This window comes from Rattus norvegicus, chromosome 18, assembly GCF_036323735.1.
Source record: "Rattus norvegicus strain BN/NHsdMcwi chromosome 18, GRCr8, whole genome shotgun sequence".
In the NCBI taxonomy this organism is placed as follows: Eukaryota; Metazoa; Chordata; class Mammalia; order Rodentia; family Muridae; genus Rattus; species Rattus norvegicus.
The window spans coordinates 28,759,318-28,786,630 of NC_086036.1; the positions used below are offsets into that span (position 1 = coordinate 28,759,318).

The window sequence follows — 27,313 nt, forward strand, 5'->3', positions numbered from 1 at the left end:
CTGGGAGTCTTCACTCTCTTCTATACCTATTATCCTTAGGTTTGATCTTCTCATTGAGTCCTGGATTTCCTGTATGTTTTGGACCAGTAGCTTTTTCCGCTTTACATTATCTTTGACAGTTGAGTCAATGATTTCTATGGAATCTTCTGCTCCTGAGATTCTCTCTTCCATCTCTTGTATTCTGTTGGTGAAGCTTGTATCTACAGCTCCTTGTCTCTTCTTTTGGTTTTCTATATCCAGGGTTGTTTCCACGTGTTCTTTCTTGATTGCTTCTATTTCCATTTTTAATTCCTTCAACTGTTTGATTGTGTTTTCCTGGAATTCTTTCAGGGATTTTTGTGATTCCTCTCTGTAGGCTTTTACTTGTTTATTAATGTTTTCCTGTGCTTCCCTAAGTGTGTTCATGTCTTTCTTGAAGTCCTCCAGCATCATGATCAAATATGATTTTGAAACTAGATCTTGCTTTTCTGGTGTGTTTGGATATTCCATGTTTGTTTTGGTGGGAGAATTGGGCTCCGATGATGGCATGTAGTCTTGGTTTCTGTTGCTTGGGTTCCTGCGCTTGCCTCTCGCCATCAGATTATCTCTAGTGTTACTTTGTTCTGCTATTTCTGACAGTGGCTAGACTGTCCTATAAGCCTGTGTGTCAGGAGTGCTGTAGACCTGTTTTCCTCTCTTTCAGTCAGTTATGGGGACAGAGTGTTCTGCTTTCGGGCGTGTAGTTTTTCCTCTCTACAGGTCTTCAGCTGTTCCTGTGGGCCTGTGTCTTGAGTTCACCAGGCAGCTTTCTTGCAGCAGAAAATTTGGTCTTACCTGTGGTCCCGAGGCTCAGGTTTGCTCGTGGGGTGCTGCCCAGGGGCTCTCTGCAGCGGCAGCAATCAGGAAGACCTGTGCCGCCCCTTCCGGGAGCTTCAGTGCACCAGGGTTCCAGATGGTCTTTGGCTTTTTCCTCTGGCGTCCGAGATGTGTGTGCAGGGAGCAGTCTCTTCTGGTTTCCCAGGCTTGTCTGCCTCTCTGAAGGTTTAGCTCTCCCTCCCACGGGATTTGGGTGCAGAGAACTGTTTATCCGGTCTGTTTCCTTCAGGGTCCGGCGGTGTCTCTGGCAGGGGTCCTGCCGCTCCCCCACGGGAGCCCAGAGGCCTTATACAGTTTCCTCTTGGGCCAGGGATGTGGGCAGGGGTGAGCAGTGTTGGTGGTCTCTTCCGCTTTGCAGCCTCAGGAGTGCCCACCTGACCAGGCGGTTGGGTCTCTCTCTCACCGGGTCTGGGAGCAGAGAGCTGCTGCGGGCCGGGATCCGCGGGTGTGGGACTTCCGGTAAACACAGAACGTGCCCGGTCTTAGAGAAATTCTGCTTCCGTGTGTCCCAAGCTCACCAGGCAGCTTTCTTGCAGCAGAAAATTTGGTCTTACCTGTGGTCCCGAGGCTCAGGTTCGCTCGTGGGGTGCTGCCCAGGGGCTCTCTCCAGATGGCCTGTATTTTAGTGATTTTGCCTTTACTCACTCTTCCACAGGAATTCTTATGCAGAGAGGAGATTATGTCTTAGAATGGGTATTTTTAGCACACAAACAGAGTAAAAATAATTAAAGATTTAGGGACTGGAGAGATGGCTCAGCAGTTATGAGCACCGACTGCTTTTCCAGAGGTTCTGAGTTCAATTCCCAGCAACCACGTGGTGGCTCACAACCATCTGTAATGGGATCTGGTATGTCTGAAGACACCTACAGTGTACTCATATCCATAAAACAAATAAATAATTAAAAAATTAAAGACTTATAGAAAAGGTTTCTGAACTGATTCTGAACAGAAAAATGATACTTTGTCAATTAGCAGGAACAGATCCAGTAGAAATCATAGTACCTTTTGCTAATGCAGAAATCGCCTCATTATAGGCAGAAAATGAACTTTGGGAAAGGGCTTGCAGTAAATTTTTTTGTGAGAAATAAACAACAAATATCCCCAATGCATGTAACTTTGTCTTAGGGTTTCCATTACTATGAAGAGGCATCATGACCAAGGCAACACTTACAAGGGACAACATTTATTTAGGGCTGGCTTACTGTTTTAGAGGTTTAGTCCATCATCATCATATCCGGAAGCATGGCAGCATGCAAGCAGATGTGATGCTAGAGAAGGAGCTGAGAGTTTTCTATCTTGTTCTGAAGGCAAACAGAAGACTGGTTTCCAGGGAGTTAGGAGGCTCTCTGAAAGACTACCCCCATAGTGACACACTTCCTCCAAAAGACCACACCTACTCCAACAAGATCATGTTTCCTAGTAGTGCCACTCCTTGTGCCAAGCATATTCAAACCACCACAGACTTCAATATATATTTATATATCATATACAACTAATTGTATTCTCTCTCATATAGTGAAAGGAACATCAATTTCTGGAAGTTGAACATTCTATACTGATGCAAATACCAGGAAAAGCAGGTAAGAGAATATAAGTAAAATAATTCAAAGTTCATATGATTTAATTAAAAAATCAGTCACATTCAATTCTTATGGTGTTATATATGATTTTCCTCAATCTCTTACAATAATTACTTAATATACTTCTTCAATATGTAGAGAGAGTTGTTTTGCATATAGTAACTGTTGAACTTATTCCAGATGATTCAAAATTAGTTTCATTATCTCGTCAATTACAAGTGGTCAGAAATAGAAACTATCCATTGTATATTACACATATGGGTCTACCAGGCCCTCCAGCACAAGGTAATGTTGAAGTCAATCAGCTATTGAAAGAAAATGTGCTAGAAACTTCAGACATTCATAAGAAACATATTAACAGCAAAGGATTAAAAAGATATTTTCTTCTCACTTGGCAACAAGCCAAAAAAGGTATATGAAAATGTTCTACTTATTTTTGGTATAACCAAATTCCATTGCCTGCAGGGAATAACTCAAAAGGTACTCAAAGAAATGAAATTTGGCAAATCGATGTGTTACATTTTTTCCAGAGTTAAAATATGTGCATAATATCAGAGAATCATATTCTAAATTTCAGGTGGCTTTAAGTTCTGAAAAGGCTGATTCTGTAAGAACACATTTGTTAGAAGTTATGACAACTATTGGAATAGCTGTAAAAATTAAAATTGACAATGTCCCAGCATATGTCTCTAATAAAATGAAGCACTTTTACATATTACAGTATAAAGCATATTACCTCATAAAACTGCAAAGCTTATGTAAGGCAAAGGACACTGTCAATAGGACAAACCAGCAACCAACAGGTTGGGAAAAGATCTTTACCAATCCTACATCTGACAGGAGGCTAATACCCAATATATACAAAGAACTCAAGAAGCTAGACTCCAGAGAGCCAAATGTCCCTATTCAAAATGGGGTACAGACCTAAACAAAGAATTCTCAGCTGAGGAGTATTGAGTGACTGAGAAATACCTATAGAGTTTTCAATATTCTTAGTTATAAGGGAAATGCAAATCACAACAACCCTGAGATTCCACCTCACACCAGTCAGAATGGCTAAGATCAAAAACTCAGGTGCCAACACAGGATGTGGAGAAAGAGGAACACTCCTCCATTGTTGGTGGGATTGCAAACTGGTGCAATCACTCTGGAAATCAGTCTGGAGGTTCCACAAAAAATTGAGCATTGCACTACCTGAGGACCCAGCTATACCTCTCCTGGGCATATACCCAAAAGATGCTCCAACATACAACAAAGACACATGCTCTCCACTATGTTCATAGCAGCCTTATTTATAATAGCCAGAAACTGGAAAGTACCCAGACGCCCTTCAACAGAGCAATGGATACAGAAAATGTGGTACATCTACACAATGCAGTACAACTCAGCCATCAAAAACAATGACTTCATGAAATTCATAGGCAAATGGATTGAACTAGAAAATATCCTGGGTGAGGTAACCCAATCACAAAAAGGCACACATGGTATGCACTCACTGATAAACTGATATTAGCCCAAAAGCTTGAATTACCCAAGATACAATCTAAGACTACATGAAGCTCAAGAAGAAGGATGACCAAGGTGTGGATGCTTCAGTCCTTCTTAAAAGGGGGAACAAAAATATTCATAGGAGGGGATATGGGACAAAGTTTGGAGCAGAGACTGAAGGAATGACCATTCAGAGCCTGCCCCACCTGGGGATCCAGCCCATATATGTACAGCCACCGAAACTAGACAATATTGATGAAGACAAGAAGTGCATCCTGACAGGAGCCTGGTATAGCCATCTCCTGAGGTACTCTGCCAGAATGTGACAAATACAGAGGAGAATGCTAACAGCAAACCATTGAGCTGAGAATGGTATCCCAATTGGAGGAATTAGAGAAAGGATTGAAGGAGCTCAAGGGGCTTGCAACCCCATAAGAACAACAATACCAACCATCTAGAGTCATCATGGACAGAACCACCACCCAAAGAGTACACACAGACAGACCTATGGCTCCAGCTGCATGTGTAGCAGAGTGTCTTACTTAGGGTGTTATTGCTTTGAACAGACACCATGACCAATGTAAGTTTTATAAAGGACAACATTTAATTGGGGCTGACTTACAGGTTCAGAGGTTCAGTTCATTATCATCAGGGGCATGGTGGGGTGCAGCATCCAGGCAGGCATGGTGCAGGAGGAGCTGAGTTCTACATCTTCACCGGAAGGAAGCCAGGAACAGACTGAGCATCCCCAGGCAGAGAGGAGGAGGGTCTCCCAAGTCCATCCCCACAGTGACACAGTTCCTCCAACAAGGCCACACCTTCTAATAGTGCCATTCCCTGGGCCAAGCATATATAAACCATCACACAGAGGATGGCCTTGTTGGGCCCCAATGGGAGGAGAAGCCCTTGGTCCTACCAAGGCTGGATCCCCCAGTGTAGGGGAATGTCAGATATGGATGTGGGAATGGGGGTGGTTAGGGAGGAGAATACAGTTATAGAGGAAGGGGAGTGGGATATGATAGGGGGCTTAAGGATGGGAAACCAGCAAAGGGAATAACACCTGAATTGTAAATAAAAAATATCAAAACAAACAAACAAACAAACAAACCACACAGTGGAAAAAAAAAGACCTCAGATCTACAGAGTATGGCACTTAAAGATTTTTTTTTTAAAGAAAAAGGCTTTTTGACAATTAGACTCCTGGCAACACCCTTGTTCTATTTCAAGGACCACAATGAGCATATAAGACCTTTCATGTGGTGTATACTTCAAAGGTTGCAGACCAGCCACTGGGGAAGAAACTGTCCTAACTTCCACTAATAGCAGCATGTTGTCCAAACTGGACAAAAAGATGCATGGGTTCCTTCTAATTCATACCTAAGCCTGAAAGTGGATCTTGTGCTCCAGGGACCCCACCTCTGAGACAGATGGACCACCAGGATTCCTGACACCCCCATACTCACAGGTGAGTCTTCCACTACTGCCCCAATGCCTGCTCTAAATGGGACGCCCAGAACCCAGGGAACAAAGAACCTCCCACTCAGCCAGAGACACATGTTCCTTCCGGTTCACACCAGCACATAGGAGCAGATCCTGTGCTCCAGCAACACCATCTTGACAGAGACAGCTTGACCCCCAGGACTTCTGATACCCCCAGGCTCACAGGCTTAAAAGGAGGGAGTTATTTACACAGGACAAGACAGGGAAACAGAGGCCCTTAAAGAAGAAACACATAAATCCCTTACAAATGCAGGAAAACATAATCAAACAGGTGAAGGAATTAAAACTGTTCAGGATCTAAAAATGGAAAGAGAAACATTAAAGAAATCACAAAGGGAGACAACCCTGGAGATGGAAACCTAGGAAAGAGAGCAGGAGTCACAGATGCAGACATCACCAACAGAATACAAGAGGTAGAAGAGAGAATCTCAGGCATACAAGATACCAAAGAAGACATTGACACACAGTCAAAGAAAATACAAAAAGCAAAAAGCTCCTAATCCAAAACATCCAAGAAATCCAGGACACAGTGAAAAGATCAAACCTAAGTATAATAGGTATAGAAAAGAGCAAACATTCCCAATTCATAGGGCTAGCAAACATCTTCAACAATTATAGAAGAAAACTTCCCTGATACAAGAAGCCTACAGAACACCAAACAGATGGGACCAGAAAAGAAATTCCTCCTGTCACTTAATAGTCAAACATGAAATGCACAGAACAAGGAAAGAATATTAAAAGCAGTAAGGGGAAAAGGTCAAGTAATATATAAAGGCAGACCTATAAGAATTACATCATACTTCTCAACAGAGACTCTAAAAGCCAGAAGATCTTGTCAGATCTCATACAGACCATAAGAGAACAAAAATGCCAGCCCAGGCTAGTATACCCAGCAAAACTCTCAATTACCATAGATGGAGAAAGCAAGATATTCCATGACAAAACCAATTTAAACAATAACTTTTGACTAATCCAGTCTTAGAGAGGGTAATAATAGGAAAACTCCAACACGAGGAGGGAAGCTACATCCTAGAAAAAGCAAGAAATTGATCTTCTCATAACAAACCTAAAAGAAGATAGTCACACAAACACAATTCCATCTCTAACCACAACAATAAGAGGAAGCAACAATCATTGGTCCTTAATATCTCTCAACGCCAATGGACTTAAATCCCCAATAAGAAGACATAGGCTAACAGACTGGATATGTTAAATAGGACTCAGCATTTTGCTGCATATAGGAAACACACCTCAGTGACAAAGACAGACACTACCTCAGAGTAAAAGGTTGGAAAAATTTTTCCAAGTAAATGGTCCCAAGAAACAACTTGGAATAGCCATTCTAATATCCAATCAAATAGAGTTCCAACCAGAAATTATCAAAAATGACGGGGAAAGAACCTCCACAATCATCAAAGGAAAAATCTACCAAGATGAACTATCAGTTCTGAATATCTATTTCCTAAATGCAAGGGAAGTTTGAAAAAGAAATATAACTGAAGCTCAAAGCACACCTTGAACCTCACACAATAATAATATCTGACTTCAATACCCCACTCTCACCAATAGACTGATCATGGAAACAGAAACTAAACAGAGACAGTGAAACTAATGGAAGTTATGAATCAAATGGATTTAACAGCTATCTACAGAAGATTTCACCCTAAAACGAGAATATACCTTTTTCTCAGCACCTCATGGTACATTTTTAAAAACTGACCATATAATTGGACACAAAACAAATGCTAACAGATACAAGAACATTGAATTAATCCCAGGTATGCTATTGGACTGCCACAGACCTTAGTCCGTTGGTCTTCAATAATAAAGAAAACAAGAGAAAGCCCATATACACATGGAAGTTGAACAACACTCTACTCAATGATAACTTGATCAGGGAAGAAATATGAAAGAATAAAGACTTTTTAGAATTTAGTGAAAACAAAGGCACAACATATCCAAACTTATTAAAGCAGGGCTAAGAGGAAAATTCAGCCCTGAGTACCTCCATAAAGAAATAGGAGAGACCATACATTGGCAGCTTAACAGCACATTTGGAAGTTCTTGAAAAAGAAGCAAATACAAGAGGTGTAGATGGCAGGAAATAATCAAACTCAGGGCTGAAACCAACCAAGTAGAAACAAAAAGAACCCTTATAAAGAATCAACAAAACTAGGAACTGGTTCTTTGAGAAAATCAACAAGATAGATAAATCTTTAGCCAAACTAACTAGAGGGCACAGAGACAGTATCCAAATTTAAAAGATGAGAAATGACAAGGGAGACATAACAACAGAAACTGGAGAAATTGAAAAAAAAACCCCATCAGATCCTACTACAAAAGCCTATACTCAACAAAACTGGAAAATCTAGGTGAAATGAATGATTTTTTTTGTTTTCTTTTATTGGATATTTTTTTATTTACATTTCAAATATTGTTCCCTTTCCCAGTTTCCTGGACATAAGCCACCTATCCCATCTCTCTCCCCTTCTTCTATAAGACTGTTCCCTTCCACATCTTCCCCCTTCTTGTCCCCCCAACATTCCCCTACACTGGTGGGGGCAGCATTGGCAGGACCAAAGGATTCTCCTCCCATTGGGCCCAACAAGGCCATCCTCTGCTACATATGCAGTTGGAGCCATGGGTCAGTTCATGTATAGTCTTTGAATAGTGGTTTAGTCCCTGTGAGCTCTGTTTGGTTGGCATTGTTGTTCTTATGGGTTTGCAAGCCCCTTCAGCTCTTTCAAACCTTTCTCTAATTTCTCCAACATGGATCCCATTCTCAGTTCAGTGGTTTGCTGCTAGCATTTGCCTCTGTATTTGACATGCTATGGCTGTGCCTCTCAGGAGACAGCTATATCAGGCTCCTGTCAGCATGCACTTCTTGGCTTCATCAACATTATCTAGTTTTGGTGGCTGTATATATATATATATGGCCTGTATACCCATGTGGGGCAGGTTCTGAATGGCCATTCCTTCCTTCAGTCTCTGCTCTAAACTTTGCCTCTATATCCTCTCCTATGAATATTTTTGCTCCCCCCTTTTAGAAGGAGTGGAGGATCAGCACTTTGGTTGTCCTTTTTCTTGAGCTTCATGTGGTCTGTGTATTGTATCTTGGGTAAGTTTTTGGGCTAATATCCATTTATCAGTAAGTGCATACCATGTATGTCTTTTTGTGACTGGTTACCTCACTCAGGATGATATTTTCTAGTTCAATCCATTTGCCTATGAATTTCATGAAGTCATTGTTTTTGATGGCTGAGTTGTACTGCATTGTGTAGATGTACCACATTTTCTGTATCCATTGCTCTGTTGAAGGGCGTCTGGGTTCTTTCCAGTTTCTGGCTATTATAAATAAGGCTGCTATGAACATAGTGGAGCATGTGTCTTTGTTGTATGTTGGAGTATCATTTGGGTATATGCCCAGGAGAGGTATAGCTGGGTCCTCAGGTAGTGCAATGTCCAATTTTTTGTGGAACCTCCAGACTGATTTCCAGAATGGTTGTACCAGTCTGCAATCCCACCAACAATGGAGGAGTGTTCCTCTTTCTCCACATCCTTGCCAGCATCTGTTGGCACCTGAGTTTTTGATCTTAGCCATTCTGACTGGTGTGAGGTGGAATCTCAGGGTTGTTTTGATTTGCATTTCTCTGATGACTAAGGATGTTGAAACATTTCTTTAGGTGCTTCTCAGTCATTCAATATTCCTCAGCTGAGAATTCTTTGTTTAGCTCTGTAACCCATGTTTTAATAGGGTTATTCATCTCCCTGCAGTCTAACTTCCTGAGTTCTTTGTATATTTTGATAGCCCTCTATCAGATGTAGGATGCTAAATATCTTTTCCCAACCTGTTAGTTGCCATTTTGTCCTAATGACAGTGTCCTTTGCCTTACATAAACTTTGCAGTTTTATGAGGTCCCATTTGTCGATTCTTGATCTTAGGGCATAAGCCGTTGGTGTTTTGTTCAGGAAATTTTTTCCAGTGCCCATGTGATTGAGACTCTTCCTCACTTTTTCTTCTATTAGTTTGAATGTATCTGGTTTGATGTGGAAGTCCTTGATCCACTTTGACTTAAGCTTTGTACAGGGTGATGAGAATGGATAGATTTGCATTCTCCTCTATGCTGACCTCCAGTAGAACCAGCACCATTTGCTGAAAATGCTATCTTTTTTCCATTGGATGGTTTTAGTTCCGTTGTCAAAGATTAAGTGACCATAGGTGTGTGGGTTCATTTCTGGGTCTTCAATTCTATTCCACTGATCTATCTGCCTGTCTCTGTACCAATACTATACAGTTTCTTTATGACTATTGCTCTGTAATACTGCTTGAAGTTAAGGATGGTGATTCCTCCAGAAGTTCTTTTATTATTGAGGATAGTTTTCTCTATTCTGGGTTTTTTGTTCTTGCAAATGAATTTGCAGATTGCTCTTTCTAACTCTATGAGGAATTGAGTTGGAATTTTGATGGGGATTGCATTGAATCTGTAGATTGCTTTTGGCAAAATGGCCATTTTTACTATATTAATCCTGTCAATCCATAAGCATGGGAGATCTTACCATCTTTTGACATCTTCAGTTTCTTTCTTCAGAGATCTGAAGTTCTTAACATACAGATCTTTCAGTTGCTTGGTTAGAGTGACACTGAGATATTTTATTTATTTGGGACTATTGTGAAGGGTGTCCTTTTTCTAATTTCTTTCTCAGCCTGTTTATACTTTGAGTAGAGGAAGGGTACTGATTTGTTTGAGTTAATTTTATACCCGGCTACTTTGCTGAATTTTTTTTTTATTATTATTAGCTTGAGTATTTCTTATTTACATTTCGAGTGTTATTCCCTTTCCCGGTTTCCGGGCAAACATCCCCCTAATCCCTCCCCGTCCCCTTCTTTATGGGTATTCCCCTTCCCACCCTCCCCCCATTGCCGCCCTCCCCCCAACAATCTAGTTCACTGGGGGTTCAGTCTTATTTGCTGAAGTTTTTTATCAGGCTTAGTTAGCTCTATGGTGGAACTTTTGGGGTCACTTAAGTATACTATCATATCACCTGCAAATAGTGATATTTTGACATCTTCCTTTCCAATTTGTACCCCTTTGACCTCCTTTAATTGTCTAATTTCTCTGGTTAGGTCTTCAAGTACTACTTTGAATAAGTAAGGAGAGGGTGGGCAGTCTTGTCTAGTCTCTGATTTTAGTGGGATTTCTTCAAGTTTCTCTCCATTTAGTTTAATGTTAGCTATTGGTTTGCTGTATGTTGCTTTTACTATGTTTAGGTATGGGCCTTGAATTCCTGTTCTTTCCAGGACTTTTATCATGAAGGGATGTTGAATTTTGTCAAATGCTTTCTCAGCATCTAATGAAATGATCATGTGGTTTTTATCTTTGTACACTCAGAATTTTTACATGACTCATTCTTGAACCATGTTCTAACAGGCAAGGGAAATGGAATTTTAAAACAATATTGAGGCAACATGAGGGCAAGGAAGCTAAAACATAGAAGTGGAAAACCAGAACAGAAACAAGAGCATAGATTTACGTCATCATCTTTTCTCTTCAAATATTCAAATATCCTCCCAATTCCCTTTGCTCTTTTAAGTGAACACTTATTAATAATGAAGTACCATGGAGTGTGGGGTGTAATGGTTAAGTGGCAAAGGTGGCACTGGACTTAAATATCTGTGGGTGGGAATGTAGTTCATTGATCGAATCTTGCCTAGTACGTATCAAGGCCTTGGCTTTAATTCCAGCACTGAATACAGAAACAAAACCCAATGTTTTTTTTTTTAAATCAGTTTTGTTACTCATTTTAAAAGATTCTTCTTTACAGTCCAGTCTTCATCTGCCTCCCAGTCTGTCCCTCCTCATTTCATACCACCTCCCTCCATCCTCCCATCTCCAAGAAGATGTCCCCATCTCTCCACCCCCACCCCACCAGATCTCCCCACTCTCTGGGACCTCAAATTTCTCAAGGGTTGGGCACATCTTCTTTTACTGAGGCCAGACCAGGCAGTCCTCTGCTATATATATGTGTTGGGGGCTTCATATTAGCTGGTGTATGCTGCCTGGTTGGTGGCTCAATGACTGAGAGATCTCGAGGGTTTAGGTCAGGTGAGACTGCTGGTTTTCCTTAGGGCCACCCTCCTCAGCTTCTTCTAGCTTTTTCCCAATTCAAGCACAGGGGTCCCAAGCTTCTGCTCATTGGTTGTGTGCTAGTATCTGCATCTGACTCTTTCAGCTTCTTGTTGGGCCTCTTGGAGGGCAACCATGGTGGGCTCCTGTCTGCAAGCACACCACAGCATTAGTAACAGTGCCAGGCCCTGGGGACCTCCTCTTGAGCTGAATCCCAATTTGGGCCTGTCACTGAACCTCCTTTCCCTCATGCTTGTCTCCATTTTTGTTCCTGCAGTTCATTAAGCAGGAACAATTCTGGGTTAGAGTTTTTGACTGTGGGATGACAACTCCATCCCTCTACTTGATGTCCTGTCCCTCCACTAGAGGTAGACTCTACAAGTTCCCCTTCATCACTGTAGAGCACTTCATCTAAGGTACCTCCCTTTGAGTTCTGAAAATCTCTCACCTCCCAGGTCTCCAGTACATTTAGAGGGTCCCACCATCTCCTACCTCCTGAGGTTGCCTGTTTCCATTCTTTCTGTTGAGCCTCAGGGCTTCATTCCTGTTTTCCCAATACCTGATCATGTTTCCTCCTTCCCTTCCCTGTCCACTCTCCTACCCAGGTCCTTCTCTCCCTCTGCTCCTACCCTCTGATTGCTTTCTTCTCCTTCCCAAGTGGGATTGAGGCATTCTAACTTGGGCCCTTTGGCTTATTAACCTTCTTGAGTTCTGTGGATTATATCCTGTGTATTCTGTCTTTTGTTGGCTAATATCCACTTATTAGTGAGAACATACCATGCATATCCTTTTGGCTCTGAGTTACCTCCACCAGGATGATATTTTCTAGTTCCATTCATTTGCCTGCAAAACTCAGATGTCCCCTTACTTTCTTTCTTTTTTATTAGAATTTTTTATTTATTTATATTTCAAATGTTATCCCCTTTCCTGGTTTCCCATCCATAAACCACTTATCCCACGACCTTACCTTCTTCTATGAGGGTCTTCCCTCCCCAAACACCCACCCCTTCTCACCTCCCTGCCTTGACATTTCCCTACACTGGGGGGGGGTCAAGCCTTGGCAGGACCAAGGGGTTCTTCTCCCATTGGTGCCCAACAAGGCCATCCTCTACTACACATGCAGCTGGGGCCAAGGGTCTGTCCATGTGTACTCTTTGGATGGTGGTTTAGTCCCTGGGAGTTCTGGTTGGTTGGCATTGTTGTTTTTATGGGGTTGCAAGCCCCTTCAGCTTCTTCAATCCTTTTTCTAATTCCTCCATTGGGGACTTAGTTCTCAGTTCAATAGTTGGCTGCAAGCATCCGCCTCTGTATTTGTAATGCTCTGGCAGAGCCTCTCAGGAGACAGCTATATCAGGCTCCTTTCACCATGCACTTCTTGGCATCAGCAATACTGTCTGGGTTTTGTGGCTCTATGTATATGTACTGGATCTCCAGGTGAGGCAGTCTCTGGGAGGCCTTTCTTTCAGTCTCTGCTCCAAACTTTGTCTCCGATATTTTTTGTTCCCTCTTCTAAGAAGGTCTGAAACATCTGCACTTTGGTCGTCGTTCTTCTTGAGCTTCATGTGGTCTGTGGATTGTTTCTTGTGTAATCCAAGTTTTTGGGCTTATATTCACTTATCAGTGAGTACATACCATTCGTGGGTGGTTTGTATGTGTGTGTGTGTGTGTGTGTGTGTGTGTGTGTGTGTGTGTGTGTGATTGAGTTACCTCACCCAGGATGATATTTTCTAGTTCTATCCATTTGCCTATGAATTTCATGAAGCCATTGTTTTTAATAACTGAGTACTACTTCATTGTGTAAATGTACCACATTTTCTGTATCCATTCCTCTGTTGAGGGAAATCTGTTTTTTTTCAGCTTCTGGCTATTATTCTTTTTTTTTTTTCTTTTTTTCGGAGCTGGGGATCGAACTCAGGGCCTTGCGCTTGCTAAGCAAGCACTCTACCACTGAGCTAAATCCCCAACCCCCTCTGGCTATTATTCTTTTTCCATGTGTATGTGGGATTTCTGTTGTTTTTGTTGCTATTGGATACCAGTCTTAGTACATGGTGATCTGATAGGATGCATGGGATTATTTCAATCTTCTTGTATCTATTGGGGACTGTTTGGAGAACAATTATATGGTCAGTTTTGAAGAAGGTACTGAAGTGCTGAGAAGAAGGTATGTTCCTTTGTTTTAGGATGGAATGTTCTATAGATATCTGTTAAATCCTTTTGGTTCATAACCTCTCTTAGTTTCTCTGTGTCTTTATTAAGTTTCTGTTTCCATGATGTGTCCATTGATGAGAGTGTGGTGTTGAAGTCTTCCACTATTATTGTGTGAGGTGCAATGTATGCTTTGAGTGTTAGTAAGGTTTATTTTATGAATGTAGGTGCCCTTGCATTTGGAGCATAGATATTCAGGATTGAGAGTTCTTCTTGGTGGATTTTTCCTTTGATGAATATGAAACATCCTTCCTTATCTCTTTTGATAACTTTTGGTTGAAAGTCAATTTTATTCAATATTAGGATGGCTACTTCAGCTTGTTTCTTCAGACCATTTGCTTGGAAAATTGTTTTCCAACCTTTTACTCTGAGGTAGTGTTTGTTTTTGTCTCTGACATGTGTTTCCTGTAAGCAGCAAAATGCTAGGTCCTCTTTACATATCCAGTCTGTTAGTCTATGTCTTTTTACTGGGAAATTGAGTCCATTGATGTTAAGCGATATTAAGGAATAGTGATTGTTGTTTCTTGTTTTTTATGCTGTTAGAATTATGTTTGTGTGACTATCTTATTTTGAGTTTGTTGCAAGAAGATTACTTTCTTGCTTTTTCTAGAGTATAGTTTCTCTCCTTGTGTTTGAGTTTTCCATCTATTATCCTATGTAGGGCTGGATTTGTAAAAATATATTGGATAAATTTGGTTTTGTCATGGAATATCTTCTTTTCTTCATTTATGTTAATTGAGAGTTTTTCTGGGTATAGTAGCCTGGGCTGGCATAAGTTCTCTTAGGGTCTGTGTGACATCTGTCCAGGTTCTGGCTTTCATAATCTCTGTTGAGAAGTCTGGTGTAATTCTGATAGGTCTGTCTTCATATGTTATTTTCCCCCTTACTGCTTTTAATATTCTTTCTTTGTTTTGTGTATTTGGTGTTTTGAGTATTATGTGACAAGAGGAATTTCTTTTCTGGACCAATCTATTTGGAGTTCTGTAGGCTTCTTGTATGTTTATGGGCATCTCTTTCTTTAGGTTAGGAAAGTTTTCTTCTATAATTTTGTTGAAGATATTTACTAGCCCTTTAGGTTGGGAATCTTTGCTCTCTTCTATACCTATTATTTTTACATTTGATGTTCCTACTGTGTTCTGGACTTCCTGGATGTTTTGGGTTAGGAGCTTTCTGCGTTTTACATTTTCTTTGGTGGTTGTGTCAATGTTTTCTATGGTATCTTCTGCCCCTGAGATTCTCTATTCTATCTCTAGTATTCTGTTGGTGATGCTTGCACCTATGACTCCTGATCTCTTTCCTAGGTTTTCTATCTCCAGGGTTGTCTCCCTTTGTGATTTCTTTGTTGTTTCTCTTTCCATTTTTAGATCCTGGGTGGTTTTGTTCAATTCCTTCACCTGTTTGGCTGTGTTTTCTTGCAATTTTAAGGGATTTTTGTATTTTCTTTTTAAGGACTCCTACTTGCTTACCGGTGTTGTCCTGTATTTCTTTAAGGAAGTTATTTATACCCTTCTTAAAGTCCTCTATCATCATTATGAGATGTGATTTTAAATCCAAATCTTGCTTTTCCAGTGCATTTGGATATCCAGTATTTGCTTTGGTGGGAGAACTGGGCTCTAATGACGCCAAGTAGTCCTGGTTTCTCTTACTTAAGCTCCTGTGCTTTCCTCTCATGATCTGGTTATCTCTGTTGTTAGCTGGTCTTGCTGTCTCTGATGGTTGCTTGATACTCCTGAAAGCCTGTGTATCAGCACTCCTGTAGACCTGTTTTCTCCCAGCAGGATCTGGGTACAGAGAGCTGTGGGACTGGGTCAACTCTGGGGGCAGGCAGAAACTGGAAGCATCCTGTCCCAAACAGATCCTGGGTTTGTGTGTCCTAAGGGTTCTAGGTAGGTCCCTCTGAGCAGAAGTGATGGTTTTACCTCTGCTCTCAGGTGTTTGTCCTCCTGGAGACCAGCTTTTAGCTCTGGGCATAGGCCAAACCTGGAGAGATCCTGTCCCTGACTGCTTCTAGGTTCCTGTGTCCAGAGGTCTCCAACTCGGTTTCTCTTGGACCAGGAATGTGAGCAGAAGTGGTGGTCTCACCTGTGCTCTCAGTGTGTCAGCACTTCTGGATGACTCTCTCCCAACAGGATCTGGTACAGAGAGGTCCCATTTATTAATATTTGATCTTAGAGTGTGAGCCATTGGAATTCTGTTTAGGAAATCTCTCCCCTGTGTTCATGAGTTTGAGGCTATTTCCCACTTTTTCTTCTATTAGACTAAGTGTATCTGGTTTTATGTTGATGTTCTTGATCCACTTGAACTTGAGTTTTGTGCGAGGTGACAAATAATTGATTTATTTTCATTTTTCTACATACCAAGTGCCAGTTAGAATTGGCTAGAGAGTTGGCTTAGCTGTTAAAGGCTAGACTCACAACCAAAATTATTGAGTGTTTTTTGTGTTAATGTTTATAAGAGATAGTATCAGGCTGTGTCTTCATAGGTATTAGGAATTAGGTAGTGTTCCTTCTGTTTCTATTTTGTGGGATGGTTTGAGGAATATTGGTTTTAGCATGTCTTTGAAATTCTGGTAGAATTCTGCACTATCTGGCCCTGTACTTTTTTGATTGGGAAGTTTTTAATAACTGCTTCTATTTTCTTGTTTTTTTCTTTTTTTATCTTTATTAACTTGCGTATATCTTATTTACATTTCGATTGTTATTCCCCTTCCCGGTTTCCGTGCCAACATCCACCGAAACTCTCCCCGTCTATATGGGCTTCCCCTCCCCATCCTCCCACCATTACCACACTCCCCTCAACAATCACGTTCACTGGGGGTTCAGTCTTGGCATGCTTCTATTTTCTTAGTAGTTATATGACTGTATAGGTCATTTACCTGATCTTGATTTAAATTTGATAAGTGGTATCTGTCTAGAAAATCATTCATTTCACTTCATCTTCTTTTATTCTTATTATTCTTTGATTTGGTATTTTCATAGTGTTCCTAATTTCCTGAGTGTCTTGAGTTAGGAACATTTTACATTTCAGATTATTTTTTTGACCAATTTTGGTGGTTTGAATATGCTTGGCCCAGGGACTGGCACTATTAGGAGGTATGGCCTTGATAGAGGAATTGTGTCACTGTGAGCATGGGCTTTAAGATTCTAGTTCTGAGATAGGGGCACTGGAGCGACAGGTCCCCCGCAGTCCAGACACCACCCAGATATGAAGGGACACAGTTAACAGTTCTCTGCACCCAAATCCCGTGGGAGGGAGAGCTAAATCTTCAGAGGGGCAGACATGCCTGGGAAGCCAGAAGAGACTACACTCTGCCCACATTTCTGACTCTAGAGGAAAACACCTAGTGCCATCTGGGACGCTGGTGCATGGGGGCTCCCGGAAAAGGTGGCACAGGCCCTCCTGGTTGCCACCCTCATGGAGAGCTCAAAAGCAGCCCCCCATGAGCAACTTGAGCCATGGGACCACAGGTAAGACCAACTTTTCTGCTCCAAGCGACCTGCCTGGTGGACTCAGGACACAGGCCCACAGGAACAGCTGAAGACCAGTAGACAGGAAAGACTACACGCCCGAAAGCAGAACACTCTGTTCCCATAACTGGCTGAAAGAAAACAGGAAAACAGGTTTACAGCACTCCGAACACACAGGCCTATAGGACGGTCTAGCCACTGTCAGAAATAGCAGAACAAGGTAACACCAGAGACAACCTGATGGCGAGAGGCAAGTGCAGGAACCCAAGCAACAGAAACCACAACTACATGGCATCATCGGAGCCCAATTCTCCCACCAAAGCAAACACTGAATATCCAAACACACCAGAAAAGCAAGATCTAGATTTAAATCATATTTGATCATGATGCTGGAGGACTTCAAGAAAGACATGAAGAACTCCCTTAGAGAAACACAGGAAAACATAAATAAACAAGTAGAAGCCTATAGAGAGGAATCACAAAAATCCCTGAAAGAATTCCAGGAAAACACAATCAAACAGTTGAAGGAATTAAAAATGGAAATAGAAGCAATCAAGAAAGGACACAGGGAAACAACCCTGGATATAGAAAACCAAAGGAAGAGACAAGGAGCTGTAGATACAAGCATCACCAACAGAATACAAGAGATAGAAGAGAGAATCTCAGGAGCAGAAGATTCCATAGAAATCATCAACACAACTGTCAAAGATAATGTAAAACGGAAAAAGCTACTGGTCCAAAACATACAGGAAATCCAGGACTCAATGAGAAGATCAAACCTAAGGATAATAGGTATAGAAGAGAGTGAAGACTCCCAGCTCAAAGGACCAGTAAATATCTTCAACAAAATCATAGAAGAAAACTTCCCTAACCTAAAGAAAGAGATGCCCATAAACATACAAGAAGCCTACAGAACTCCAAATAGATTGGACCAGAAAAGAAACTCCTCCTGTCACATAATAGTCAAAACACCAAATGCAGAAAATAAATAAAGAATATTAAAAGCAGTAAGGGAAAAATGTCAAGTAACATATAAAAGCAGACTTATCAGAATCACACCAGACTTCTCGCCAGAGACTATGAAAGCCAGAAGATCCTGGACAGATGTCATACAGACCCTAAGAGAACACAAATGCCATCCTAGGTTACTGTATCCTGCAAAACTCTCAATTAACATAGATGGGGAAACCAAGATATTCCATGACAAAATCAAATTTACACAATATCTTTCTACAAATCCAGCACTACAAAGGATAATAAATGGTAAAGCCCAACATAAGGAGGCAAGCTACACCCTAGAAAAAGCAAGAAACTAATCGTCTTGGCAACAAAACAAAGAGAATGAAAGCACACAAACATAATCTCACATCCAAACATGAATATAACGGGAAGCAATAACCACTATTCCTTAATATCTCTCAACATCAATGGTCTCAACTCCCCAATAAAAAGACATAGATTAACAAAGTGAATACGCAATGAGGACCCTGCATTCTGTTGCCTACAGGAAACGCACCTCAGAGACAAAGACAGACACTACCTCAGAGTGAAAGGCTGGAAAACAACTCTTCAAGCATATGGTCGGAAGAAGCAAGCTGGAGTAGCCATTCTAATATCGAATAAAATTGATTTTCAACCAAAACCTGCATGGTATTGGTAAAGAGACAGACAGATAGACCAATGGAATAGAATTGAAGACCCAGAAATGAACCCACACACCTATGGTCACTTGATTTTTGACAAAGGAGCCAAAACCATCCAATGGAAAAAAGATAGCATTTTCAGCAAATGGTGCTGGTTCAACTGGAGGTCAGCATGTAGATGAATGCAGATCGATCCATTCTTATCACCCTGTAGAAAGCTTAAGTCCAAGTGGACCAAGGACCTCCACATCAAACCAGATACACTCAAACTAATAGAAGAAAAAGTGGGGAAGCATCTCGAACACATGGGCACTGGAGAAAATTTCCTGACAGAACACCAATGGCCTATGCTCTAAAATCAAGAATCGACAATGGGATCTCATAAAACTGCAAAGCTTCTGTAAGGCAAAGGACACTGTTGTTAGGACAAAACAGCAATCAACAGATTGGGAAAAGATCTTTACCAATCCTACCTCTGATAGAAGGCTCATATCCAAAATATACAAAGAACTCACGAAGTTAGACTGCAGGGAGACAGACAACCCTATTAAAAACGGGGTTCAGAGCTAAACAAAGAACTCACAGCTGAGGAATGCTGAATGGCTGAGAAGCACCTAAAGAAATGTTCAAAATCTTTAGTCATAATGGAAATGCAAATCAAAACAACCCTGAGATTCCACCTCACGCCAGTCAGAATGGCGAAAATCAAAAACTCCTGCGACAGCAGATGCTGGCGAGTATGTGGAGAAAGAGGAACACTCCTCCATTGTTGGTGGGATCGCAGATTGGTACAACCATTCTGGAAATCAGTCTGGAAGCTCCTCAGAAAATTGGACATAGCACTACCTCAGGACCCAGCTATACCTCTGTTGGGCACATACCCAAAAGATGCTCCAACATACAACAAAGACACATGCTCCACTATGTTCATAGCAGCCTTATTTATAATAGCCAGAAGCTGGAAAGAACCCAGATGCCCTTCAACAGAGGAATGGATACAGAAAATGTGGTACATCTACACAATGGAATATTACTCAGCTATCAAAAACAGTGACTTTATTAAATTCACAGGCAAATGGATGGAACTGGAAAATATCCTGAGTGAGGTAACCCATTCACAGAAAAACACACATGGTTTGCACTCATTGATAAGTGGATATTAGCCCAAATGCTCGGATTACCATAGATGCATAGAACACATGAAACTCAAGAAGGTTGACCAAAATGCGAAAGCTTCACTCCTTCTTTAAAAGAGGAACAAGAATATTCTTGGGAGGGAATAGGGAGGCCAAGTTTAGAACAGAGGCTGATGGAATGCCCATTCAGAGCCTGCCCCACATGTGGCCCATACATATACAGCCACCACACTAGATAAGATGGATGAAGCAAAGAAGTGCATGCTGACAGGAACCGGATGTAGATCTCTCCTGAGTGACACAGTCAGAATTTGGCAAATACATAGGCGAATGCCAGCAGCAAACCACTGAACTGAGATTGGGACTCTTGTTGAAGGAATCAGAGAAAGGACTGAAAGAGCTTGAAGGGGTTCGAGTCCCCATATGAACAACAATGCCAAGCAACCAGAGCTTCCAGGTACTAAACCACTACTCAAAGACTATACTTGGACTGACCCTGGGTTCCAACTGCATAGGTAGCAATGAATAGCCTAGTAAGGGCATCAGTTGAATGGGAAGCCCTTGGTCATGCCAAGGCTGAACCCCCAGTGAACGGGATTGTTGGGGGGAGGGCAGTAATGGGAAGAGGATGGAGACAGGAACACCCATATAGACGGGGAGATGGAGGGGTTAGGCCGATGTTTGCCTGGAAATCGGGAAAGGTAATAACCATTGAAATGTAAATAAGAAATACCTAATTTAATAAAGATGGAGGAAAAAAATTCTCTTTAAAGGCCTCTATTATTTTCATGAGATGGAAATTAGGGTCACAGTCTTGCTCTTCAGGTGTATTAAGATATACAGGATTTGCTGTAGTTGGAGAGCTGGGTTCTGGAAGCATCTTGGATTAGCTTCTTTTAATTATGTTCTTTTGCTTGCCTTTCACCATCTGGTTGTTTCTGGTGTTGGCTGGACTGGATGTGTCGAGTTGGGGCAGGACTCCTGGGATGTACTGAAGCTTTGTGTTTGGGTTAGATAAAGCCTCCTGGGAGGCAGGCAGAGCTGCAAGGTGGAGAGCAGCGTGCCAATCCATGACAGGAGATGGAGTGTGGACAGGAAGCAATTTGGGGTTCTGAAAGAATGGGGCAGAGCCCACTGCTGCTGGGCTTGGTGGCAACCCGGTAGGCAGGTAGACTGGGGCAGACACGTCATCTGTGGGGGATTAGAGTAGGCCTCCTGGAGGCAAGCAGAGCTATGAGATGGAGGAGGGGAGTATCTGGATCTGCAGTCTCAGGTGCAGGTACAGACTAGAAGTTGTGAATGTATTTCTTGCCTGAGAGTTTTCATATTGCATCTAGTTTATTGGGTATAGTTAGAGTAAAAGCCAATTATTAGACTAAAAGGGGGGAGACAGCATGCACTGTGTGAAGGCTGTCTTTATATTATTCAGTTGTTAATTGTTATACTGCCAGGAAGCTGAGTTTTGGCTAGATTTTGGTATTGTTATTCTTTTTTTTCTTTTTTCTTTTTTTTTCTTTTTTCTTTTTCTTTTTTTTTCTTTTATTTTTTTTTTATTATTAACTTGAGTATTTCTTATATACATTTCGAGTGTTATTCCCTTTCCCAGTTTCCGGGCAAACATCCCCCTCCCCCCTCCCCTTTCTTATCGGTGTTCCCCTCCCCACCCTCCCCCCATTGTCCCCCTCCCCCCAACAGTCTAGTTCACTGGGAGTTCAGTCTTAGCAGGACCCAGGGCTTCCCCTTCCACTGGTGCTCTTACTAGGATATTCATTGCTACCTATGAGGTCAGAGTCCAGGGTCAGTCCATGTATAGTCTTTAGGTAGTGGCTTAGTCCCTGGAAGCTCTGGTTGCTTGGCATTGTTGTACATATGGGGTCTCGAGCCCCTTCAAGCTCTTCCAGTTCTTTCTCTGATTCCTTCAACAGGGGTCCTATTCTCAGTTCAGTGGTTTGCTGCTGGTATTCGCCTCTGTATTTGCTGTATTCTGGCTGTGTCTCTCAGGAGCGATCTACATCCGGCTCCTGTCGGTCTGCACTTCTTTGCTTCATCCATCTTGTCTAATTGGATGGCTGTATATGCATGGGCCACATGTGGGGCAGACTCTGAATGGGTGTTCCTTCAGTCTCTGTTTTAATCTTTGCCTCTCTCTTCCCTGCCAAGGGTATTCTTGTTCCCCTTTTAAAGAAGGAGTGAACCATTCACATTTTGATCATCTGTCTTGAGTTTCATTTGTTCTAGGCATTTAGGGTAAGTCAAGCATTTGGGCTAATAGCCACTTATCAGTGAGTGCATACCATGTATGTCTTTCTGTGTTTGGGTTAGCTCACTCAGGATGATATTTTCCAGTTCCAGCCATTTGCCTACGAATTTCATAAAGTCGTTGTTTTTGATAGCTGAGTAATATTCCATTGTGTCGATGTACCACATTTTCTGTATCCATTCCTCTGTTGAAGGGCATCTGGGTTCTTTCCAGCTTCTGGCTATTATAAATAAGGCTGCAATGAACATAGTGGAGCACGTGTCTTTTTTATATGTTGGGGCATCTTTTGGGTATATGCCCAAGAGAGGTATAGCTGGATCCTCAGGCAGTTCAATGTCCAATTTTCTGAGGATCCTCCAGACTGATTTCCAGAATGGTTGTACCAGTTTGCAATCCCACCAACAATGGACGAGTGTTCCTCTTTCTCCACATCCTCGCCAGCATCTGTTGTCCCCTGAGTTTTTGATCTTAGCCATTCTCACTGGTGTGAGGTGAAATCTCAGGGTTGTTTTGATTTGCATTTCCCTTATGACTAAAGATGTTGAACATTTCTTTAAGTGTTTCTCCGCCATTCGGCATTCCTCAGCTGTGAATTCTTTGTTTAGCTCTGAGCCCCATTTTTTAATAGGGTTATTTGTTTCCCTGTGGTCTAACTTCTTGAGTTCTTTGTATATTTTGGATATAAGGCCTCTATCTGTTGTAGGATTGGTAAAGATCTTTTCCCAATCTGTTGGTTGCCGTTTTGGCCTAACCACAGTGTCCTTTGCCTTACAGAAGCTTTGCAGTTTTATGAGATCCCATTTGTCAATTCTTGATCTTAGAGCGTAAGCCATTGGTGTTTTGTTCAGGAAATTTTTTCCAGTGCCCATGTGTTCCAGATGCTTCCCTAGTTTTTCTTCTATTAGTTTGAATGTGTCTGCTTTGATGTGGAGGTCCTTGATCCACTTGGACTTAAGCTTTGTACAGGGTGATAAGCAGGGATCGATCTGCATTCTTCTACATGTTGACCTCCAGTTGAACCAGCACCATTTGCTGAAAATGCTATCTTTTTTCCATTGGATGGTTTTGGCTCCTTTGTCAAAAATCAAGTGACCATATGTGTGTGGGTTCATTTCTGGGCCTTCAATTCTATTCCATTGGTCTATCTGTCTGTCTCTGTACCAATACCATGCAGTTTTTATCACTATTGCTCTGTAATACTGCTTGAGTTCAGGGATAGTGATTCCCCCTGAAGTCCTTTCATTGTTGAGGATAGCTTTAGCTATCCTCGGTTTTTTGTTATTCCAGATGAATTTGCAAATTGTTCTGTCTAACTCTTTGAAGAATTGGATTGGTATTTTGATGGGGATTGCATTGAATCTGTAGATTGCTTTTGGTAAAATGGCCATTTTTACTATATTAATCCTGCCAATCCATGAGCATGGGAGATCTTTCCATCTTCTGAGGTCTTCTTCAATTTCCTTCTTCAGTGTCTTGAAGTTCTTATTGTACAGATCTTTTACTTGCTTTGTTAAAGTCACTCCGAGGTACTTTATATTATTTGGGTCTATTATGAAGGGTGTCGTTTCCCTAATTTCTTTCTTGGCTTGTTTCTCTTTTGTATAGAGGAAGGCAACTGATTTATTTGAGTTAATTTTATACCCAGCCACTTTGCTGAAGTTGTTTATCAGCTTTAGTAGTTCTCTGGTGGAACTTTTGGGATCACTTAAATATACTATCATGTCATCTGCAAATAGTGATATTTTGACCTCTTCTTTTCCGATCTGTATCCCCTTGATCTCCTTTTGTTGTCTGATTGCTCTGGCTAGAAGTTCAAGAACTATATTGAATAAGTAGGGAGAGAGTGGGCAGCCTTGTCTAGTCCCTGATTTTAGTGGGATTGCTTCAAGTTTCTCTCCATTTAGTTTAATGTTAGCAACTGGTTTGCTCTATATGGCTATTACCATGTTCAGGTATGGGCCTTGAATTCCTATTCTTTCCAGGACTTTTATCATGAAGGGGTGTTGAATTTTGTCAAATGCTTTCTCAGCATCTAATGAAATGATCATGTGGTTTTGTTCTTTCAGTTTGTTTATATAATGGATCACGTTGATGGTTTTCCGTATATTAAACCATTCCTGCATGCCTGGGATGAAGCCTACTTGATCATGGTGGATGATTGTTTTGATATGCTCTTGGATTCGGTTTGCCAGAATTTTGTTGAGTATTTTGCGTCGATATTCATAAGGGAAATTGGTCTGAAGTTCTCTTTCTTTGTTGTGTCTTTGTGTGGTTTAGGTATAAGAGTAATTGTGGCTTCGTAGAAGGTATTCGGTAGTGATCCATCTGTTTCAATTTTGTGGAATAGTTTGGATAATATTGGTATGAGGTCTTCTATGAAGGTTTGATAGAATTCTGCACTAAACCCGTCTGGACCTGGGCTCTTTTTGGTTGGGAGACCTTTAATGACTGCTTCTATTTCCTTAGGAGTTATGGGGTTGTTTAACTGGTTTATCTGTTCCTGATTTAACTTCGGTACCTGGTATCTGTCTAGGAAATTGTCCATTTCCTGAAGATTTTCAAATTTTGTTGAATATAGGTTTTTGTAGTAAGATCTGATGATTTTTTGAATTTCCTCTGAATCTGTTGTTATGTCTCCCTTTTCATTTCTGATTTTGTTAATTTGGATGCACTCTCTGTGTCCTCTCGTTAGTCTGGCTAAGGGTTTATCTATCTTGGTGATTTTCTCAAAGAACCAACTTTTGGTTCTGTTGATTCTTTCTATGGTCCTTTTTGTTTCTACTTGGTTGATTTCAGCTCTGAGTTTGATTATTTCCTGCCTTCTACTCCTCCTGGGTGTATTTGCTTCTTTTTGTTCTAGATCTTTTAGGTGTGCTGTCAAGCTGCTGACATATGCTCTTTCCTGTTTCTTTCTGCAGGCACTCAGCGCTATGAGTTTTCCTCTTAGCACAGCTTTCATTGTGTCCCATAAGTTTGAGTATGTTGTATCTTCATTTTCATTAAATTCTAAAAAGTTTTTAATTTCTTTCTTTATTTCTTCCTTGACCAGGTTATCATTGAGTAGAGCATTGTTCAATTTCCACGTATATGTGGGCATTTTTCCCTTATTGTTATTGAAGACCAGTTTTAGGCCGTGGTGGTCCGATAGCACGCATGGCATTATTTCTATCTTTCTGTACCTGTTGAGGCCCGTTTTTTGACCAATTATATGGTCAATTTTGGAGAAAGTACCATGAGGAGCTGAGAAGAAGGTATATCCTTTTGCTTTAGGATAGAATGTTCTATAAATATCCGTTAGGTCCATTTGGCTCATGACTTCTCTTAGTCTGTCTACATCTCTGTTTAATTTCTGTTTCCATGATCTGTCCAGTGATGAGAGTGGGGTGTTGAAATCTCCCACTATTATTGTGTGAGGTCCAATGTGTGTTTTGAGCTTTAGTAAGGTTTCTTTTACATATGTAGGTGCCCTTGTATTTGGGGCATAGATATTTAGGATTGAGAGTTCATCTTGGTGGATTTTTCCTTTGATGAATATGTAGTGTCCTTCCTTATCTTTTTTGATGACTTTTAGTTGAAAATTGATTTTATTTGATATTAGAATGGGTACTCCAGCTTGCTTCTTCTGACCATTTGCTTGGAAAGTTGTTTTCCAGCCTTTCACTCTGAGGTAGTGTCTGTCTTTGTCTCTGAGGTGTGTTTCCTGTAGGCAGCAGAATGCAGGGTCCTCGTTGCGTATCCAGTTTGTTAATCTATTTCTTTTTATTGGGGAGTTGAGGCCATTGATGTTGAGAGATATTAAGGAATAGTGGTTATTGCTTCCCGTTATATTCATGTTTGGTTGTGAAGTTATGTTTGTGTGCTTTCATTCTCTTTGTTTTGTTGCCAAGACGATTAGTTTGCTTCTTCTAGGGTATAGCTTGCCTCCTTATGTTGGGCTTTACCATTTATTATCCTTTGTAGTGCTGGATTTGTAGAAAGATATTGTGTAAATTTGGTTTTGTCATGGAATATCTTGGTTTCTCCATCTATGTTAATTGAGAGTTTTGCAGGATACAGTAACCTGGGCTGGCATTTGTGTTCTCTTAGGGTCTGTATGACATCAGTCCAGGATCTTCTGGCCTTCATAGTTTCTGGCGAGAAGTCTGGTGTGATTCTGATAGGTCTGCCTTTATATGTTACTTGACCTTTTTCCTTTACTGCTTTTAATATTCTTTCTTTATTTTGTGCATTTGGTGTTTTTACTATTATGTGACGGGAGGTGTTTCTTTTCTGGTCCAATCTATTTGGAGTTCTGTAGGCATCTTGTATGCCTATGGGTATCTCTTTTTTTAGGTTAGGGAAGTTTTCTTCTATGATTTTGTTGAAGATATTTACTGGTCCTTTGAGCTGGGAGTCTTCACTCTCTTCTATACCTATTATCTTTAGGTTTGATCTTCTCATTGAGTCCTGGATTTCCTGTATGTTTTGGACCAGTAGCTTTTTCCGCTTTACATTATCTTTGACAGTTGAGTCAATGATTTCTATGGAATCTTCTGCTCCTGAGATTCTCTCTTCCATCTCTTGTATTCTGTTGGTGAGGCTTGTGTCTACAGCTCCTTGTCTCTTCTTTTGGTTTTCTATATCCAGGGTTGTTTCCATGTGTTCTTTCTTGATTGCTTCTATTTCCATTTTTAATTCCTTCAACTGTTTGATTGTGTTTTCCTGGAATTCTTTCAGGGATTTTTGCGATTCCTCTCTGTAGGCTTCTACTTGTTTATTAATGTTTTCCTGTGTTTCCCTAAGTGTGTTCATGTCTTTCTTGAAGTCCTCCAGCATCATGATCAAATATGATTTTGAAACTAGATCTTGCTTTTCTGGTGTGTTTGGATATTCCATGTTTGTTTTGGTGGGAGAATTGGGCTCCGATGATGCCATGTAGTCTTGGTTTCTGTTGCTTGGGTTCCTGCGCTTGCCTCTCGCCATCAGATTATCTCTAGTGTTACTTTGTTCTGCTATTTCTGACAGTGGCTAGACTGTCCTATAACCTGTGTGTCAGGAGTGCTGTAGACCTGTTT

General features: G+C 41.1%; 1 protein-coding gene across 2 annotated transcripts in view; it reads left to right on the top strand.

The window, feature by feature from the left end:
- Positions 1-27,313, top strand: part of Pcdha4 (protocadherin alpha 4) — a 431,954-nt gene that overhangs the window by 71,044 nt on the left and 333,597 nt on the right. For both annotated transcript variants that reach the window (XM_063277068.1, XM_017600822.3), the window contains exon 2: positions 2,372-2,435. The gene's annotated coding sequence lies outside the window, so the exon portion shown is untranslated. The remainder of the gene's footprint in view (positions 1-2,371; positions 2,436-27,313) is intronic.